Genomic DNA, 13,320 nt, shown 5'->3' with positions numbered 1-13,320 from the left:
TTCCAGGCACCTTCAACAGTTGCACGTACACGTGCAGGCGTATGTATAGGTATATGTGAATGTAAATGAAATACACCTTCGCCTTCGCAATTTAAGTGCAATCAATTATTCATTATTTAGTCGTGTGTAGATGTGTTTGTTTATGTGTGCATATCAAAGTGGCGCGCATGCTGCAGAAGTATTCAATAGCGCCGCTGTTATTAAATTCCCATTTGCGATTAGCTGTTTTTTTATCTCGCTACACACGCTACACTTTTTCCAACTTCCTTCCTCCATAACTTTTGTTCTTAATTTCAAAACATAATAAAATCTATTTTTAGTTATTTATCATTTTGTTATTCTTATAAACTTTTCATATCCTTTCGACTTTCTACTTTCACGCTTCCTATTTGCTAACATTTTCTAATTGAAATATCTTGTCTTTGCTATTTGGCGCATTTATGCTTTTTGTAAAACCAGCTCTAGTTTCCTGGTAGGCTTTCTGTGGCTGCTCGTCTTCCGTTTCCTTTTTTCTATTAGTTTATTTACAGTGATTTTGCATTCACCGAAGAGGCATTCAGGTAAGCATGGACGCATGTGACTGTTTATGCATGCTTTTATTATTACCTACATTAAGGAATTCTGAAGGTTTTAATTTTATCATCCATTATGGATATACTTAAAAGAAATCGCCCATTATACCTTCACTTTTTCGCACAGCAATAAAAAAACTCCTTATGCAAATATGAAGGCATCAACACAATCACAAAATTTACATTTTATAACACTATGGAATTTACGAGCAACTTAACCCCAGCCAAATTTCCCTTATCACCGTATTTTTTATATGTATCTTTCACTCTCACAGCAGTAAATTCAGTGTAATTTTGGAGTACGGGTGGGTATGAATGTTTTCACATATTTCAGGATTTGTACTAAAGCGAACATTTCACTTTACCACAACATTTGCTTAAACCTGATATATTTGAGCAGCGTTGTCACTTGGTTACTATCGTAGTAAAGTTGGTATGCTTTCGAGCAATTATTTTAAGTTTATATACAGTCAGCGTCAAAAATTAGCATACAGAAGATAATCACGTCTAACCAAATTTTTTTTTAAAAGAAGTAAAATTTTATAAATATTTCGTAGAAAAAGTATTTGTGGAAATATCGTTTGAATTTAAATTTGGCAATAAAAACGGAATGAAGCATGAACGACTACCGAAAGTGACAACCTTCAAAAACCTACTTCCAGGGAAAGGAGAAAATCAGCATGGCATTATTCAAGAGCTATGTGGTACCGACAATATTTTTCGATTTTCCGTCTTCAGCAAAAACAAATAATGTGTTTGGTTGCCCAACTCATGAGCATGCAACATATAATCGGTGGCGCGTAGGTTCGAATCTCCGTAACTATAGAAACTAGTTTTTTTTCTAATAGCAGCAGGCAATGGTAAATCTCAGAGTGTATTTCTGCCATGAAAACGCTTGTCATAAAAAGCCATTTGCTCCGAACGCTGGTCCCTCCCTTTGTCGAACAGCATCAAGACGCACGCCAGAAATAGGAGGAGGAGCTCGGCAAAATACCTAACATAACTGAACGCGCCAATTATTTATTTATTCTTTTTTAATCCGTACATTTGAAGAGATTGACCTTAAACCTTTTTAATGCTCCTTGAGAATACAAGGTGAGTGGGGAGGTGTAGTCGTTTGTAAACGAAATAGCATATCGGGCATGTAAGGAATGAGCAAATCTTCTTCTTTCGAATTTTGGGTGACCATTGGGCTTACCAGGAAGATGCAAGGAATTTAAAAACTCAACGGGAGAATTTACAACTTCGTCCGCTTTTATGGCGCTATCAATCAATTACTGAATTGTGTAGTTCATTGCATTAATCGATGCTTTTTCTGCCAAAATAACCCGTTCCCAAAGTCATTTATGTTTTTTTATTTATATTTGGTGGTATTTTATGGAGAAACTTTCAGAATGAGTTGTTAGAAGGTAGGCACAACGACACAGAAGGTCAAAGGATATGAAATACGTTTTATGGTAGCCTCAACTGGTTCTTTACCTTGTGAATTTTCGACCCTGTTTCCAAACATGCAATGCTTTAAGGCAACCACTTAGCTAATCAGCTTGTACCAGAGTAGATATGAAAGGAAAAATTTTTCAATAGTCGCCAGTGAACATTTTTCAAAAAGCGCCACCGAACGGCTGTGCATGTCATCGCAAATATTTAAGAGCTGGATCAAGCGATTCCGGCAATTTCTTAGGAGCCTTCAGAAAAAGCACCGAATATAAAAAATTTAATAGTGGATGAAGCAAGTGCACCAGATAAAGCAAAATCAATTCCGTTTCGAGACCGAATAGGAGCCAATCATCAAATTAGGAAGGAATGTGTTTACAGTGTCGCTCGACGCATCAAGAAAGAACAGGCTATTTCTGATATTTGTCCTGTGGGCTAATTTTTGTTCGAGAAGCAAAAGCTTTCCATTTCCTTCAACAACTACACGCATTTGGATTTCACGGAATGGCAATATTCGACTGTGAAATGGGTTTTGAATATTTTCAAGGTGAAGGTGAAAATGGCACAAGCCATAAGCTATCGATTTCAGCGCCAACATTTCGTTATCTGAATGTTGTTTTACGAGCTACATCTGCCGGCGATATCCATAATCTACAGTTTGAGCTTCTCGTAAGAAGTTTCTGAGATATTTTTTTGTTCAACACTATCAAGCAGAAGTCAGTCTTGTTTTTTTCCAGATCTGTTATGAGTATAAATCGTTTTGGTTCATAACTATAGAAGCTATCAGTAATTCAAATACGATATCGTGTATTGGAATTATGTTAATATTCTTCCCCCAAGTGCAAAGAATAAGTTGACCAAATGTCATCGAAATCGGATGAAGGGTCAATCAACGATCATACATATATTCGCAGTAAAATAAAGCCAAATTGAATTCGACTTGGTTGGTTGGTTGAGGTGCTGTCTTGGTGACACGCCCCAGACTCAATTAGCACAAAAGGTACCATTTTGGTACACCACTAGTAGAACCATTGCCGCCCATCTTGATTTGACTATAAGTCTCGTCATCTATTTTCTTTCCTGCAATTTCTACCACAATTTCCCCACAACTCTTGGGCACTCACACAGATAGTGAAAGACTGTCTCCCTTGATACGACTTCAAATGGACTTCAAAATGAAATTTGTTTTTCTTCCTGCCAGTTGTGTATGAATCGTTAAAGCAACAACATCATTACCTCAACACCAGTCATGTCTGGTCAATAGATGTGCAAAAATAAGTAATTCCAGTTCAAGCACCAGACCTCTCTTCAACAGATAATGGAAAAGTAGCAAATTTCAAAGAAGGAGAAGAATTTGAGTTCGACTACTTGAGTTTCGATGACTGATTTCTAGCTCTAATAGTCAAAAAAGCAAGGTGGCCAACAAAAATAGAATGGCCAATTAGTTGTCTAGCAATTTCTGGTAAAAATCAAAACACCGTGACTCTGCAAGCAAATAAACCTCTTAGTTTTCATCGTACGGTATTGAAGTTATTGGAATACTTGATCAAGAAGAATTTCATTATGAATACTTTAAATGTTTTTCACTATGTAGATTAAAAATTCTGGTGACACAGTAATGGAGATCAAACTAAAATGTGGCCAAAATAAACAAAAGCCACGTAATCATTGTTATGTACTTGCCATTGTTCGAAAATAACTATAGAACACATTTCTTTTGAATTATTTTTAAAATAATAAATATTAAGAAATTCCGCGCTTAAATTTTTTATTACAAGCTATTGTTGGGTTGGCAACTAAGTAATAGCGGATTTTTTTTTAAATCAAAGACAATGTTTTATTCTCTAATGTATTGCCTATTTTGATCAATGACCTTTTGTCATCTTTCAGGCAGCCTCATAATCCCCCGTTCATGCAACTTCTGGTTTTTATTAGCAAAACACTGAATCAGATACGATTTGATATCATCATCATTATTGAAATTTTTACCATTCAAGAAGTTTTGTAAAGATCGAAACAAAAAGTAATCAGATGGTGCAAGGTCAGGACTATATGGTGGATGTGGCAAAACATCTCAACCAGATTCCAATAATTTTTGCCGAGTGGCCAAAGATGTGTGTGTCATTGCATTGTCATGATGGAATACAATACTTTTTCGATTTGTCAATTCGGGACGCTTCAACTGCATTGTTTAATTTCATTAGTTGTTCAATGTAGCTTTTAATGTTGTTTGAGTTGGTTCACCTGGCCTGCTCCACGATCTTTTCCGCTTCATACTGTTGTAAACAACCCATTTTTCATCGCCAGTTATCAATCGTTTTAAAAATGGATCATTGTCATTACGTTTCCTTAGCAAATCGCAGCTGTTAATGCGTTACGTTAAATGAGTTTGTTTCAGTGCGTAAGGAACCCGTGTATCGTTTTTGGACATAGCCAAGTTGTTTTAAGTGATTTTCAATGCATGTATGTGATACATGAAGCTTCTCTGCAATCTCATGTGTTGTACTGTGACGATCCGAATCGATTATTGCTTTAATTAGGGCGTCATCAACTACAACTGGACGACCAGAGCGTTTTTCATCTTTGAGTGAAAAATCACCAGAACGAAATTTGGCAAACCAATTTTGACACTGCCGTTCTTTTAAAGCTTCGTCACCATAAACAGCACATAACTTTTTATGAGCTTGCAATGCGGGTTTCCCTTGGTGAAAATATAAAAGCCAAATATGACGAAAAAGTTCCTTTTGAGTTTGCATTTTTCAACGTACACCAAACGAAAACTACGCAACCGATCAAAAAAACTTTTTTTGCTGATTGACAGCTGAATTGCCAACTATCAAATAACAAAATGTGTTTTACATTTGTACTACGTCTGCAAACCTAAAAATTCAACTGAAGCCATATATGAGTGAAATCCGCAATTACTTAGTTGCCAACCCCATATTTTGCTATGCGGCTTTCAAGTCAAATGTTGTACTAGATGGATTATTAGAGCAACAGACTGCTTTGAAATATTTTTTTGTTCAACACAAAGAAGAAATATGAAAAACAAAATAAAAAAGAAAGTTTAATGAAATTTTGTTTCATATACTTTTTTTTCTTATGCGCCAATTGGAAATTAAATCAGCCACAGGAATAAAATAAGCAGACCAAGCTGAAATATCAAGCCACTGATTGAACAAATTTCATCTAAAATACTTCAAATTCGTATAACCAAAAAAAATCTTGCAAGTTACAGCTGGCTATTCTCTGGGAAAAAGAAAAAGTGAATTTCTCGTGCGAAAAAAATTTTTTTGCGGTCCTATCACCATAAATGGGCGATAAAATTCACGACTTATAATATAGATATGTGATTTAATGTTAAATTTGCCACAAACGCAAGCCTTTGACAGCGTCAAAGTAGTATCATATTTGCCAATATCCAGCCGCAATTCGAACGAGTGCTTTTTGCGATTTCATAAACGCGAAAGAAGCATTAAGCGTCGCTGTAAATTAAAATTTAAAGAAAGCAAAATCCGGTGTGTCGACAACCGGATCGTGCCATTCACAACCAGCTCAGTTGCATATTATGCAGGACTTTTGGATGGAATGCCAATGTGAAGGAGTTGGCAAGGAAAAAAGTTATTATCCATTAGGACAACGCACTGGCATGCAAGTCCGCGTTTGCGTTGCACGTTTCGTAGCCTAACTCATCTCATCGCGCACATTATTTAGATGTAGACCTCTGGAACTATGTCTTAACTTCAAATATGATTTGAGATTCATTTGAGTTGAAAAAAGAAATGGATGAGAGAGATACGTCTAATTTGTGGGGCTCATGAAATCGTTTTATTTGGAAGCCAACAAAAATGGAAAAATGTTGAATGAAGTACATATATATCGAACTAAAAAAATAGACTACGTTCGCCCTTTCGTTGCATCCAACGTGGCACGATTTTCATATATTCTACGAAAAAGGTATCGCGGACTTCGAACGACTACGTCGTAAATACGAAATTCGCAGAGTGGCATCATTGAGCTCATTCGTAGCGCCATTTCGCAGATTAATCAAGCAATTTTTTGCGGCGTGTGTGAGTTGTCGGAGAAAAGTTTCAAAATAAAATTGAAAAGGGTTGACCATTTTTATGATATAAATTTATAAAACTGCGGTAGATTAGTAAAATGTTAGTATTTAATTAAACAAAAAAAGTTTTTTTAAAGATATTTGCTTGTTTATTATTGCAAAAAATCTAAGCATAACAAGCATTCATTGAGGATGATCTCGCAACACTTGAGCTATCCTCGTTTAGCACCGAATCACTGGTTCCAGGCGACCAGACAGGTGCAGCATAGTTTAGAACCGGTCGGCCTATTGCCTTGAAAGGCGACAGCAACATTTCCTTGTCTTTGCCCCAAGTGCTGCCGGCAAACGACTTGAGGACCTTGGTGCGATTCTGTACTTTAGTTGCAATAGCGTTTGTATGCGCTGAGAAGGAGAGCAAGCTGTCAAAGGTAACTAACTCCCAATATTTTGGGGTTGTTAGCCGTCGGAATTGGTATGTCGTCAACTTTTACCTTAAGTTGCAGCTTGACTTCCTTTGTCCAGGTGGTGAAGAGGGTCGCCGTGGAATTAGTGGGGGAAAGTTGTAAGTTCCTCGCAGTGAAGAAGCGATAAAGGCAGGCGAGGTAGTTGTTTACCTTGGAGCATAGACCATCAATGTCATTGCCGCGTAACTTTTCTATGATAGTTCAGTATCTCATAAAGCGAGGTTTTGTTAAAAGAAACACTGTTTGTATTGAAAATTGCTAATCCTCCCTCTACCCTCGTATTACACTTCGGGACGTAAAAATATAAGATGATAGGGAGTACGATGTATTGTTGCTTTGTTGCTTACATACAAAGTAAAATAAGAGATAGTGAAATCTAGTCATGCAGTAAGTTTATTTAGTTGCTACTTTGTAAAGGTTGCACAGTGATGAAATATGAATTGTTCATTGAATTATCCAGGCTTTTCAAGATTTTGTATTTTATTTGATGTTAATATAGGTAAAGAATATAAACCTGTGTTCAAAGAACATAAACCTGTGTCAAAAATATACAACGAAAGCCCTATAACTCAAAGCACGAAATTTAAAAAAATTAAGGCGGCTTCTGAAAAGTAAGATCTATGCGAGTAGCCCAAGAAGAATGCCTGAACTCAAATACGAGATTCGACGCACCACCAACAAAGTTGTGACGATTCGGGGCAGCCAATTATTTCACATTGTGCTCTACATCAATGCGAACTTTTTTGGAATAATTATTATTATTATTTCCTATGGTTCCAGGGAGAAAATATTTTAATTTATTTTAAATAACCACTGCGTTTTTTTTAACTATTAGAAGGGAGACCGTGTAGTTCCTTCAAATTCTGGTTTCATATTAAAATTCAGTTACAATCTATTTAGTGTTTTGTCTTATAAGCAGATATTCCAGTTAGTAAGAAAAATGTGTGGGAAAAAAGCTTGAATATATAGAAATTGTTTACAAACATGACTGACGACATGCACCACAGAAAATACGTCAAATAAAATATTTTTAAAGTTATTTTGTAGTTAGTTGTGTAATTTCTTATTATAAATTTTGTTATTTCATGATTTGAATTTGTAAATATTTCTACTATTTCTCTTTACTCTTTTACGTTTTTCAAAAGCGAATGCATAGATAACGAGCCTGAAAAACCACACAATGCAGCAGAGGGAAAAAAGTTGTTAATTCTCAATTAATTCCACATCGCTCGCACGCTACTACGACTAAGCTAAGCAAAAATATTTGCAGGAAGTTGAAAATTTCTTCTTAATTAAATTGGTATTTCCGATTAATCAACTGCTGTGTGGCAAGTTTCCCAACTATTATAGCTACGCTCAAGCAACAACAACAGCAACAGCACCAGCAGCAGCAACAGCACCAGCAGCAGCACCAGCACCAGCGATAGCTTGGCTGAGCATGGCAAAAGGCAATGGCAATGGCAACGGCAACGCAAACTTGCTACGGCACGATTGCTACCAGCATTCTTGTTAAGAAAAATACGGAATAAAATGCGAAGAACAAATTATATTAAGCCAAAGAACCTACTGAAACAACATTGGAGAGGTCCTTGCTGGTTGCACGACTGCAAATGGCTGCCATGTTAGATCTTGCAAATAAAAACCACAAAGGAAAATTTAATTAAATTAAACGAACGAGTAAACGAGTGAAAAAACAAACACCAAACGACAACGAGCACTTGGTAGTTTGGCTGTGCGCTGAGTGCTGAGTGTACCAGAATAAATATCTAACTGTGTCATACCAGAAGGCGCAGACCTGCCGCGGCAGAAAGTATTTAAATTCAAAAGACAAAAAAAAACAAAAAACAATAATGAAATTTATGAAACATTTAAAAATAGGAGCAATTTAACACCGAATTCAATACAAAATGAGCGGTGCAAATGTTCAAGCGAAGGGCAGCATCCTTCAACGCAGTGGGGAACGCAGTGCTAAGCTATGAAATACTTGTACGATACATAAATGTAATGAAACGAAAAGCGAAATCTAAGCAAAAGTAACTATAACAAAAGCAGCAACAAGAACTGTATAGCAACTGGCAAATGGCAAAAAGAAACAAAAATATTTAAGAAAAAAATGTAAGCAAATATTAAAGCAAACTTCTGTAGAATTTGTAAAAAAAAGCCAAAAAAAAAGTAGCAAAGTCATACTTACTACAATATTGCTAGCATCTTCACGGCTGGTTGATTTGTTGGCTGGCAGGCAGACGCTCGCTCAATAGCGCTTCTTGCTACTCTTATTTTCTCTTCTCGGGCTTTGGTTACGGCTTCCCATTTCCCGCTGCCCTCTCGCACGCTGCTACACTCGCTATTGTATGCGTTTATTATTCGCTGGATGTTGAATGCTGATTGTTGCCTCTCTCGTTACACCCCATTTACACACGGAGACATCTGGAATGGAGACACTGGAAATTCTCTTTTCATGTCTCATTCGCGGGCACACGGGCAAAATTGTTTTCGGCGACATTTTGACATTTAATACTTTAGCATCGTATGGTTCGGAAGTATTCTCGCACGCGCTTACATGTAAAGCAGAGAGCGTTCGACAACAGTTTCTTAAATATATGAATGAAAAATGCAAACTGGTTAAATAATAAATAATTTGTTGTTTTTTTTATTGAAATATATTTATAAATTCTTATACTTGAATAAAAAAAATTAAATTAAAAATACTTCATATGTAAATAATTAACTTAAAATTAACTTGAGTATCTAGAAATGCAGGGAAAAATTAGAAATCAACATAAACATGTCCCATAACTATTTTAAATTATACCTAATTTACTCGCAAAAATAATCGTGCATTTCCCAAGCAGCGTTCGGATGTTTGTCATCGTTGTTTTCTTCCGTTTGTATGAAAACCAACACATAACTTAGAACTTTCTTCCACAAAAGCAGAAAACGAATGAAGCAACTGTCAAAAATTGCTTTAAGATTGGAAATACGAATAAGAAGAGCAAAGCGTGTCGCCAGTACAGGAGACAAATTCCCTTCCCTCTTCCCCGGCCGTCCTTCACCCCCGAACAAAATGTTTCCCTTCCAGTGGAGACATCGTGTAAATGGGCACTTAGCAGCCAGCGACGACGACGACGACGTGTGTATGTATATGTGCGTGCTTGAATCCAAAATCAATAACAGATTTTTGGGGTGAAGGCAGCAATACGAGTATCAAGCAACGGAACATACAAACAGAACTCCAACAGCGCATAGCATAGTAAATCGCACATATACACACACACACACACAACTCTCAGAATACTGAACACTGGCGCGGTCGTTTGATGATGGCAGCGGTATGTTGGGAAGCTGACGCCGCTATTGCTCAGGCTATGGCTGATTTTCAGGCTGAGGCAGGTGCTGAGCCACTAGGCAGATGCACAGGCACGAAGTGATGTAGAAAATGGAGTGTACGCGTGTGTGTATGTACTTTTGTGAGTTCGTATGTATGTGTGCGTGTGTGCGTGCGTGCGTGTTTCACACACTAATGTTACGCTCGTCTACGCTTACGCTCTACCATCGAGACCAACCAAGTCCAAGTCCAAATGCAGACGAAGACAAAGTTTTTCCTTTATTGTACGTATGTATGTATGTATATTTCAAAGTTCAGTGCTTTTTTGTATTTCTTTTTTGTAATTTTTTGCGTTATTTGTTATATATTTTTGTTGTATATATTCTTTCTGCTTTCTTTATCGTCTTCAGCACAGTTTAATTTCCTTTTTTCTATACGCGTCGAGTGAAAAAGTTTGAGAGTATTACAACAACCATTAAGCGCTTTTTCTTCGACCCTCACATTATAACAGTTACATTATTTCCTTTTTATGCTTTTTGTGTGACTTGCTTTCAAATTTCTAATTAAGTTGAGTGGGTAGCAAGCAGTGGCGCTGATAGCGACGGTCATGGCTACATCAGTGTTGCGCACAGCAACAACAAAGAATTACATTGACGCGGAAATCGAATATGAACAAGAAGAAAACATGAGTTGCGAAAATAAAAGAAAAATGGTGGGCGTCCAAAAGGCTATATGGAGGGGTGATTAAACAAATTCCACTATCTAGTATACACCGTCGTTTACGAAACGAGGCGCGCTTAGCTGTAGATGATTACAAACAAAACATACTGGTGGGTGGCAAAACATCAGCGAACGTTCGGACGAGCGGACGCGCATAGATGTTGGCTACACATCAAACGCCGAGTGCAGTTGAAGTATTAGGTACGCGACCATTTTGGTGCACACGATGGCGACAATAACGGAGCTAACGAACGAAGCCATGCTTGGCAGCGATGCATAGCTTTGTTGGTCTCGTTGTAAAGCAGCAACAACTGTTGTCTTCCCATTCCCCGCCCTGGCACGGCGCACATTTAGAATTTGTGGCCACAACAGCCCACTTGAAATGCAACAAAAATAAATCAACACACCCCTCCCACCCATAAATCATAGGAAATGAAGCGTGTTTATATCTCCATAGTGCTATTATTATTTCATCAGCAATTTCGTGTCGGTATTTTTAATTTAATATAATTTTTTCGTTGCTCACTACTACGGAGGAGCTGCGCGCCTCCCCCCGGTCGCACACCATTGCTCAATGCCACACTCGTTAGCACGGAAAATATACGATTGTTGCGTTTTAAAATGGTAAATGGCAGAAAAAATGCTGTTTTGTGTACGTATTGAGTCTTTGTGCGTTTGCGATCTCCCACACAAATCAACGATAGCAAAAGGAACAAGAATGGCAGTGCCAACTCGCAATATGTGCAAATCAACAATGGTGGGGGTGCTGCGCTGCTGAGGGGCAGCAAGGTAAACTCAGTTTCTTCCCCACCGCCATCGCACACGCACACACACCAAAACACACCCACACATACACAAAATTGCACATGACTGCTGCCAACTGACACAGTGAGGAGTCGGAGAAAAAACGTTGGTTGAAGAAGTTGCAAGAAAAGCTTAGTTTTTTCACAGTATTAATACTTTTTTAAATTAGCATTTTTGCAACTTCATTTTAATTCCAAAAACGCGTTCAATGATCTGCGACTTTAATATATTTACTTTTAGTTTCATTTGTAATTAACTCTTCTTTTGGCGTAGTTAATTATTCACAGATTTTTTTATTGTCTAAATTCTCAAGTTTCCATTTTTTCACACAATTTTCAGCAACACTAAATTGTGAATGTTTGCTTGTGTATGCTCTTTACTTCTCACTTGGTGCCCGTATGTCGCAGTAAGTGCTGAGCTGTGTACCCTTTCCAGCCAAGGGCTCGCGTTCGACTGCCACAAATAGCGCCAGCAAAGTACACTGTTATAGACGCAAAAATCGCGCAGATCCTTCGAAAGGATACTAGGAACAGCGCAGCTTCACAACAGCATGCAACAAAAAGAGAGAGCGCCAATTGGCTGGCTGGCTCAATTCTACTCAACACAAATCGAACTCAGCTTGGCTCAGCTCATCTAAGCAGAATACTTAAGCTTTGCTCAGCGCACAAATCCACATGAAACTTGCGCCGCCACGAAAGATGCAGCGCTGAATGCAGCTCGAGCACATAACATTAATTCTTTGCTTCTAATATTTCACTCTCCTCCCACCCACCCCACTTTCTGGCGGTCTCCATCATTATGATACCTTCAACTCGCTCCACATTCATTTGGCTGCTTGTTCGCTATGTTCAAGCGAATGCACGCATACCGGGTGGTGCAGACTTACCTTTCGGCTTTAACTGCGCTGCCAACGTCAACTTTGGCAGCAATCAATTTCCGGTACAGCGTTTCAAGCTGCCAATCCCACTGTTAGCGCAAGCAGGATAGCAATATACGTATTTAAGCATACGATGGGCCATCTCACCTTATCGAAACATCTTTTCTGGCCAGGCTTTGCACTTCGCTGCACCCTTGGCTGCTGGATGCTGTTGCAGAATATAGTAGATTTGCGTACTCATCAAACTCACGTTTGCGGAATCTGCACAGCAGCAGCTAAAACAGCATTCTGGCATTCAAAGTTGCTCGCACCCACAGCGTCTGCGCAATGCCGAAATATTTTCTCATTGACAGGCATCTCTTTCGCATTTACTCTCGCTTCCAAGTCTGCACGGTGGCAGATTAAGCGTACAACATTCAAATGCACACAGTGATTATTGGCAACACAACAACAAACACATAGCAAAAAGTAAAATAACGCTCGCCTTTATGCTGGAGACGTTTTCGATGGCAACGACAGAGATGTTGACTGTGGCAATGATAGCCTCGGTATAGCACAAGTCAAAGGCTACAGAGAAGCAATAACTTAGCAGAATTACACAGAGAATCGGTAAACGACTTGACGGCTCAGAAACTTAGCGACTTACCGACCGAAGGACTAACTAACCAACCAACCATACGGCACTATGGCATCCCGAAAATCGACCAGACGTATATACATACACACATACATGTGTGTTTTAAAGGCACTAACAACCATCATAAAGCTTACATTTGAATATTTACAGTAATATGTATGTATGTATGCTCTTATTTGTTTGTGTACATTCAGATATTCAGCAACGAATTTTTATTGCGCAATGCCTATGACAGAAGCAATGACAAATTGCAGGGATTGCATGTTGACGTGCAGACCGCCTGTTAGGCAGGTGGGCTGTCAACCAGTCAGCGAACAAATGACTGTAACTGTTTCTCCTATGAAGTTGCACAGTGTTGAATCTGCGGTTTATTGACGAAGGAAAGTTGAAGGTTACAGGTAAAAAGACGGCACCATTTTTCTAT

At 38.2% G+C, this 13,320-nt stretch overlaps 1 protein-coding gene across 5 annotated transcripts in view; it reads right to left on the bottom strand.

Moving 5' to 3' along the window:
• The window catches only part of LOC129235935 (peripheral plasma membrane protein CASK), a 115,601-nt gene that overhangs the window by 77,294 nt on the left and 24,987 nt on the right, over positions 1-13,320 (bottom strand). For 4 of the 5 annotated variants that reach the window (XM_054870021.1, XM_054870023.1, XM_054870022.1 and 1 more), the window contains exon 1: positions 8,725-8,926. The exons of the other annotated variant lie outside the window; for it this stretch is intronic. The gene's annotated coding sequence lies outside the window, so the exon portion shown is untranslated. Of the gene's footprint in view, positions 1-8,724; positions 8,927-13,320 lie in introns of those variants that run through there. 5 annotated transcript variants of the gene reach the window in all.

This window comes from Anastrepha obliqua, chromosome 1 (genome assembly GCF_027943255.1).
Source record: "Anastrepha obliqua isolate idAnaObli1 chromosome 1, idAnaObli1_1.0, whole genome shotgun sequence".
NCBI lineage: Eukaryota > Metazoa > Arthropoda > Insecta > Diptera > Tephritidae > Anastrepha > Anastrepha obliqua.
This window is presented reverse-complemented; position numbering and strand designations above follow the sequence as displayed.